This window comes from Nanorana parkeri, unplaced genomic scaffold, assembly GCF_000935625.1.
Source record: "Nanorana parkeri isolate BGI_ZX_2015 unplaced genomic scaffold, ASM93562v1 scaffold235, whole genome shotgun sequence".
Taxonomy (NCBI): Eukaryota; Metazoa; Chordata; class Amphibia; order Anura; family Dicroglossidae; genus Nanorana; species Nanorana parkeri.
Genome location: NW_017306503.1, coordinates 306,307 through 313,516, shown reverse-complemented (window position 1 = coordinate 313,516; position 7,210 = coordinate 306,307). Strand labels below are relative to the sequence as shown.

Genomic DNA, 7,210 nt, shown 5'->3' with positions numbered 1-7,210 from the left:
TTTACCAAAATGAAAACCTATATTTGGAAACCGTCTGATGAAAAGATCAGCTTGCATGCTATAGATGAGCACAGGATACCACATCTGTGCAAGAAAGCTCCGTGATGAGTAACATTTTGCAGAATAAACAAGGCACACTTTTTTCATATCACAACATCTATTAAACCCAACTGTGATACCACAATGACTCTAAAACCCAAAAAGTGGTTGGCAGCAATCATTGCTTCAAGAAAAGACAGAAGTCCTAAACAGAGATGAGGGAATTGGATCGTCTACGGACCAGGTGCATCAATTTAGATTCGGAGCATTAGACCTACTTATGTATAATGGCCAATATCCTGGGCACTGCAGCAGATTCTCCCATCTCTATCAGTGAAAACTGCCCATCCCTGAGAACTCTATGATGCTGTGGTGACACTCAAATCCCAGCATGTTTGAGCTGACAAAATATGGCAGGACTTCAGTTTTACTATAGACCATTGCAGTTACTTGACCTTCAAGACTTATAAATGTTGCCTGCCTTAATTAGTGGTTCAGTCCAGTCCGATCATTTGCAGAGAACTAAATCCAAGCTGGCTTTCAGTTCCAATGTTCCGGGCAGAACAATGAACACAGTAATCTTCTTATTCAATGGTTCCATGTGGGGGAGGTGGAGGAGGTTAAATGTTCACAGTTCTACAAAACAGCTTTAGAAGGTTTTTTTTTTTTTTTGATTTGCAAAAAAGATCTTGGAACAAAACAAAACAACCTCTGTATTATGCTGATGCACAATAATAATATAAAACTTCATCTCATTAAATTTATTTTTCAAGCTTATGTTTGCATAACTTCAGTTTCCAAAGACGCAAGCAGATTCCACAGAAAGATTATTGCACAGCGCTTCACCATCAGCCAAGTTAAATGATAGCCTCGTGCTCGTCGCTGCAACAGAAAGAACAAACGTTACAAGAGGAAACGGCAACAGGAAGTTCTCGATCTTGTATTCTCTTCCTGTCAACAGACCTGAGCAAATATATAAAAGGAGGAGAACCTGGGGTCCTAGCTACACACTAGGCATGGCCAATATATAAAAAGGAGGAGAACCTGGGGCCCTAGCTACACACTAGGCATGGCCAATATATAAAAGGAGGAGAACCTGGGGCCCTAGCTACACACTAGGCATGGCCAATATATAAAAAGGAGGAGAACCTGGGGCCCTAGCTACACACTAGGCATGGCCAATATATAAAAGGAGGAGAACCTGGGGCCCTAGCTACACACTAGGCATGGCCAATATATAAAAGGAGGAGAACCTGGGGCCCTAGCTACACACTAGGCATGGCCAATATATAAAAAGGTGGAGAACCTGGGGTCCTAGCTACACACTAGGCATGGCCAATATATAAAAGGAGGAGAAACTGGGGTCCTAGCTACACACTAGGCATGGCCAATATATAAAAGGAGCAGAAACTGTGGTCCTAGCTACACACTAGGCATGGCCAATATCTGGGCATTCTCTTTGGCTGAGCATCAGCTTCCTTTCTAACTGGCGTCCTTTGTTGACATCGTAGCTTACCTAACAAAGTCTAAAAGTCACACTTTTCTTGATAGTACAGTGAAAAGTTAATGTATTTCTAAACCCAAGAACAAAAATTAGGGATGCACCGATACCGAGTATTTGGGTTAGTACTCGTACTCGCCAAAATGCTTCGATGCCTAGCCCGATACTTCCTGTATCAGGAAGCCGGGCAGCATGTCATTACACGCTGCCCGGCTTCCTGATCAGCCGGGAAGCCGGCTCCATGCTCCCTCGTCACACGCTGCTCCCGACATGCCCACCGCACAGGCCGCCGCATAAGCCACGCCCACCGAACAGGCTGAAGCCGCGCACGCCGCTGGTCTCCTCCTAGCCGTGAGCTCTTATACTGCATTTCGCCGTATAATCATTATACAGCGCACTGTAGAGGACTACAAATCCCAGCGATAATAAATGATCTACAGCGCAATGCAGAATAACGCCAGCTACAGAGGACTACAAATCCCAGCAATAGTACATTATAGTATAATGCACTATTGCTGCATTCCTCTATAGCTGCTGGTATTCTGCATTGCGCCGCTGTATAATGTACTATATTGCACACCACACTTTTTTTTTTAACTTCCACCGTGCCAAGCTTGCTCCTGTGATGGACTACAATCTCAATAGAAACTAGTAGTCCATCACTGGAGCCTTTTTTTTTTTTTAATCCGATTAACCGAACTTAATAAATCGGCCAACTAATCGATTATGAAAATAATAGTTAGCTGCAGCCCTAGTTAGAGCCAAAATCTGACACTGGAGCCGTCACATGCTGGCTCTATATAGTGAGAGCTGAGCGATCATGTGACCACTGATCGCTCAGCTCACGGTCTCCTCCCTGCAGAGAGCGGTCACTGTCAGTCATTCCTCCCTGCAAGGCTTCCCCCTGCCCTCTCTGTTACTCCAGTGCTCATTAGAGGGACAGTTAGGGGAGGGGGCGGGCTCAGCTGGCTCTGGACAATATTGTCGGGATCTTTCCCAGACGCAGCGTGGCTCTGCTGAGTTTTGGGTCACAGGAGGATATTGGTAAATGTCTTCCTGCCACCCAAAAGAGAAAAAAGATTTGGCCATAGTTCTCTCAGGATTTTATTGCTGTCTGTGTCCTTATTGGGGAGATTTCCCCCTCAGTTCCTGTTAGGACAGCAAGTGATATGACATCTCTCCAACAAAGACAAAACAGAAAAGGACACATATTTAGTAGAGTGAGGAAGAGTTAGAACGTACAGGGACAGGAAGTGAGAGAAAATCTCTCCAAAAATTGTAACTCTTCCCCACTCCATCCGAAATTGAAATGGAGTTCGGCTTTAAACTGGAAGTAAAGTGAAAACATTTCATTTTAGATTGTGTGGGGGAGGGGAACAGAATTCTTTGTATCGCCTTCTGTGTCCCAATTGTGAAAATATAATTCTCAGTTTATATGAGAGAAACTCAGGGGGAATCACAACAGAAACATACATAGTAAGAACCTAAAATGTCATACGTATGTTTCAGAGAAACTTTGTGCTGCTAGCTAGAAAACAAGCATGCCATCTAGTGGCAAGAAGTCAGTACTACATAGATGTAAAACCAACACCATCAAAGCAACTAACATAACCGATATACTGGCAGTGTAAGGACACATGCTCCCTCAATCTGAACTGTGAAGCACACATTTCATTTCTTAGAATTGTAGTCATTTATGTATGTTTTTCAACATGACTAATAAATCAAGTCTTTTGGCTTCCCAATTGCCCGTACGTCTTTAACCACCTGCAGAACAGCCATTTTACATATACAGCCAGTCCACATCCCCATTGTTCCAGGAGGACCTATCTGTACGTCCTCCCATGGCCGCCTGTGTGTGATCGGTGCCCACATTTGACAGCAGCAGCTTTAAGCACAGAGCTGATCAGACCGACTCTGTGCCTTGTGATCACTGTGCTTGGTTAATATTAGAGGTGCACCGAAATGGAAATTTGGAAACCGAAACAAAACCGAAAAAAAAAATGTCAGGCCGAAACCGAAACTGTTTTTTTATTTTTTCAATTTTTTTAAATATTTAATTTTTTATATCATGTACACACACTCAGCTATCACTGATCACTGAGTATGTGTACATTGCTTTTCTCTCTGACACGCTGTCACAGTAGGCTGATCGAGCCGTGTAGAGAGGAAAGCCCAGCCTCCTGTGACAGCGATATCTCCGCACCCACACCGCTCTGCCGGACTGTGACAGGCGGCTGAGCGGTGTGGGAGGAGACGCCGGCCGCTCACAGCGCTCTCCACCGCAGCGCTCGGCCGGCTGTCACTTTCTTTTCTCCCCGCTGGAACACAGAGCAGCGACCAGCGGGGAGAAAAGAAACCAGGGATGCACCGATGTATCGGCCGAAACATGGCTCTTTCGGCATTATGCCAAAAGTGCCATTTTTGGCAGATATGTTTCAGCGGCCGATATATCGGTGCATCCCTAGTTAATACAGTGATCACATGGCATGTTGAAATTGCCAAGCACTCCCCTTCCTCTCACATAAGAGGCAGGAGAGATTAAAAAAAAAAAAAAATGAATGGATGAGTCCTCCATTCATTACTTCCTAAGAAAAGCTGCAGCAGTAGAAAGGAATAAAGTTTTTAACGATTTTAACCCTTTCATTCCCTCTGCTTATGTTGGCTTCATTCCGTCTCGCTCTGATGTATGTAGAGTGTGGAAAATACATTTGTATCATGTGTTTTTTCTGGATTTTGTGGTTGATATTCTGTCTCTATTATACAAAATACACGTATGATAAAAATGATAGACGTTTCATTTCTTTGTAAGTGGGCAAACTTACAAAATCTGCAGGGGATCAAATCATTATTTCTTCACTGTTTGTACAGTATGTATTAACCCCTTCACCTCCCTTATCCTGCACTTTTATACACTAACCCCTTCACCTCCATTCTCTCACTGTATGTGACCTGCACATTAACCCCTTCAGATCACATTGGACTGTCTACTTTAAAAATGGGGTCTTATAACAGAAGTTAAGGGAAACAGTATTTTTTTTGTCTTTTTTTCCTTTATATAGCAACTAATGAATAAATAAAGAAAAAAGGTTACTAAATCCCACCAAAAGAAACCTCTATAAAAATGATATCAAATGTATTTGGTTAGTGTGTGTGGGATGAAGTAATTCTCAGCCTAAAATGTAAAAAAACGTTCTGGTAATGAAGGGGGTTCAACGTGCCGGTACTAAAGTGGTTAACATTAAAAATTCGATGAAATTCCAGGTCTTGAAATCTAACAAAGATGATTAAAGTTGCTGTGGAACATAAGGCAATTCATCATTTTCTAAACCCAGGAGCAGATGTAAATCACACAACTACTTTACATAGTTGGTAAGCTTGAATAAATAGACTGGACCATCCGGTTCAATGGGTGTGTACATACATGTCACTAACAACTCCCATATCCCTGTATATTCTGTATGCTTTGCAGTGAACAGATACCTAAGCTGAAAACACATTTCAGAAAAGTTACATTTCTGGAATTGTCCCCACTTAGAATGAGCCATTTATTTGAAAGGATTTGTACTCATACCAAATATAAACTGACAGTAGCAAGTAAATGCAAGCACCCAGCACTGTCTACACATAACCTCCATTTTTTTCTAGAATGACCCTGGCAGTAACATCTGAGGAACTCTGAAATGCAAACACCAAGTTCTTAGTTGACGTCTATGCTTGGCTCTGTCCCCTCTTGCAGTTTTCTACTGGTCAGTACCTTGCCATCCTGAGTCCATGGAAATACCCAGTACTGACAACTACAGGGGAGCATGTGTCCTTTTCCCCCTTCCTCCAACTATGCAGTTACAAACCCAAGTGCAAAAAAACATGGAGCTTACACAGCGCTTTCCACACAGAGCTTCGCAAGACAAGCCAAGTACTGGTAGCAAGATGGGCAATAAAGAGAACCTTTGACTTTGTCCTGAAATGGGCAAACTGAAAAGTTCTGCATATTAGTCCATAACTTAGATTCTCTATTAGCACAGTGACGTAGTGGTTAGCACTTCTGCCTTGCAGCACTGGGGGTCCCCAGTTCAAATCCTGGTCAGGACATAATGTGCAAGGATAGGCATGGCATGTTCTCCCTGTACTTGCATGGGTTTCCTCCGGGTACTCTGGTTTCCTCCCACACTCCAAAGACATGCTGGAAGGTTAGTTGGCTGTTGTCTAAATCGGCCTTGGTATGTATGCGAGATAGGGACCTTAGATTGTACACTCCTTGAGGGCAGGGACTGATGTGAATGTATGTAAAGAGCTCCATAAATTGCTGGCACTATATAAATAGAAATAATAAATAAATTAGTTCATTGAAGGTACTTGATAACTTCTAATGTTTCAGCCGTACAGTGTTCGATGTACGTTCCCTGAAGAAGCATAACAAATGCCCGTACTCATCCCGGCAGCTTTCCCCTTGGACTGGAGACAATGGACTTCAATAGTATATGTTGGAGAGACTGATCATATCCTGTACCAACAATTTCTTCTATACTGACTCAAAATTGAAAATAACAAAACTGTTGTTCAGGTCTTGCTGATACTTTGGCTTAAAAACTTTGAGCCACTGACCTGACATAAGCAGAACGTGAAGGAATTCTAACGTTGCCTGGAAGTTTATTTGCTGAATGCTTGCGCTGGGATAGCACTACACAAGGAGAACCAAACTGGATACTGAACCCAGTGCTGCAAGGTTTAAGTGCTGCCCAATAACCATAGTACGGCTCTAGCACACCACTCCTTCCATGATAAACTCCCCCTTAATGCTGCAAAAAATAACCATCAACCTTTATTTAGTAACATGTACTACACAAAATTAAATTGCATGAAGTATAAACATTCCAAATATAGAGTAATACACAGACAGCAACAATAATGCAGATTCTACTTACATGGTGCGGTAGCGTACGCCCCTCCTGGAGTTATAAAATCGGCAACCAAAGTATATTGCTGCCAGGATGCCCACTGTCAACACAATACCACCAATGAAACTTCCCAAGTCAAATCCTGATGTTTTCTGTGATCCTGAGGACATGGCAGCTGCGTATAAAACACATCACACATATAAACAGCAACCCCACTCAGCAGTGTGCACACATTACATGGCCATAAAACATCACTCTGCTATACATATAGAGAAAACAGCAGCATATCAACACTGATGCAACACACAGCAAGCATTTCATTCTAATACAGACATTCATACACTGAGTGGCCAGATTATTATGACCACCCCATCAGTCGGGCCGCCTCGTGACTCCACGAGATGTTGAAAGGTGATGCCAGGAATCTGACACTGCACTGTTGCCCTTCTGTTGTCTTGTACCAGTCTTGCCACTCTCCGTTCTGCCCTAACATTGACTAGTCGCTGACGGCCACAATTCGCACGTTCAGACCCAGATTTTCGGCTGACAGTCCAGTCTTTGAGACTGCTTCCCTATTTATAATGGTCTGGCCCTCTAGCAACTTCAGCGCAAAATTATAGCTAATTTGCCTACGAACGTCAGGTGGTCATAATGTAATGAGCTGGCCACTTAGTGTATATACAAGTTCACTATTTGTTATTCATGTAAATCATACAGTTTTTACACACAGGTATACATGATATAGTGTGTGTATGTGTATATATATATATAT

The 7,210-nt window shown here is 42.8% G+C and overlaps 1 long non-coding RNA gene across 1 annotated transcript; it reads right to left on the bottom strand.

Moving 5' to 3' along the window:
• Window positions 1-818: 818 nt before the first annotated feature.
• On the bottom strand, window positions 819-6,607 carry LOC108786941. Its single transcript, XR_001941232.1, has 2 exons — window positions 6,466-6,607; window positions 819-921 (listed from the first exon to the last, which is right to left on the bottom strand). It is a non-coding gene; the product is annotated as an uncharacterized LOC108786941 (long non-coding RNA).
• Between the last annotated feature and the right edge of the window lie 603 nt (window positions 6,608-7,210).